This window comes from Rousettus aegyptiacus, unplaced genomic scaffold (assembly GCF_014176215.1).
Source record: "Rousettus aegyptiacus isolate mRouAeg1 unplaced genomic scaffold, mRouAeg1.p scaffold_m13_p_3, whole genome shotgun sequence".
In the NCBI taxonomy this organism is placed as follows: domain Eukaryota; kingdom Metazoa; phylum Chordata; class Mammalia; order Chiroptera; family Pteropodidae; genus Rousettus; species Rousettus aegyptiacus.
The window spans coordinates 54,567,193-54,568,348 of NW_023416306.1; the positions used below are offsets into that span (position 1 = coordinate 54,567,193).

General features: G+C 31.7%; 1 pseudogene; it reads right to left on the reverse strand.

Annotated features, from left to right (window-relative positions):
• Nucleotides 1-1,037: 1,037 nt before the first annotated feature.
• LOC118601247 lies at nt 1,038-1,156 on the reverse strand (annotated as a pseudogene).

Consider the following 1,156-nt stretch of genomic DNA (forward strand, 5'->3'; position numbering starts at 1 on the left):
AGAGAAAGTGGTTTAATTCAGTTAGAGAAAAGCTATTAGATCTCAAGTTAATAACCTTTGAGGAAGAAGGTATGTTTCTCTTAGTCAAGGATATTACTCTACCCAAATATATGTGTTTCTTCTAACAGCAAAGTGTTGTCTGAGGTATGTGTGCCATGCTTAGCACATAGGTTTAGAATATAGGAGTTTTGATTTAATAAAACAAAAGGATTAATTTCATGTCAAATTGAGAGCCTGTTTGGGATTCTGAAATGACAAGGATCTGGTGTGATGTTTACAATGGCATTAAATACCAATATCATTGTGTGTGCCTTCATTTGCTCCTGTACAGATATCCTATTTCTAGAATTCTTTATTTTTTTACTTTGTCTTATGACCCAGAAATTCCACTCCTAAGTGTATACACAAAAATATTAAAAATACATGGCCACACAAAAACATGAACAAGAATGTTCATAGCAGCATTTATTATAATAAACAAAAAAATTAGAAATTAGAAACAATCATTATGTCTATCAATGGATAAATTAATAAACAAAAAGTGGAATGTTCTTAAAATGGAATATTGTTCAACCATGAAAAAGATGAAGTACCAATACATGCAACAATGGATGTACCTCAAAGGCATAATACTAAGTGAAAGAAGTCAGAGGCAAAAGGCTATATATTGCTTGATTTTATTTATATGGAATGCCCAAAATAGAAAAATCTATAGAGAAAAAAAAAAATTAATGTTTATCAGAGGATAGAAGAGGGACAGAGAATAGGGTGCACATGCTAATGGTTACAGGGCTTCTTTATGGATGATAATATTTTGGAATTAGGTAATGGAGTTTGTTGTACAAATTTGTGAATATACAGAACATCACTGAATAGCACAACTTATTTAGGCTAATTTTATTATTTATTTATTTATTTATTGAGTTATTTTATTTTTATTTTTATTTTTTATTTTTTAGGCAAGGCAACCTTTAGTTGACCTCACAGATTGCAAGGACCTTGTCAATTTACAATCCCTTATTTTTTTGTATTTTTTACACCTATAGCACCTGGTCTTCCTAGTTGGTCTCCCATCCAAGTACTAATCTGACCTGACCCTGCTTAGCTTCCAAGATCAGACGGGATTGGGCTTGTTCAGGATAGCATGGCTGTAGAC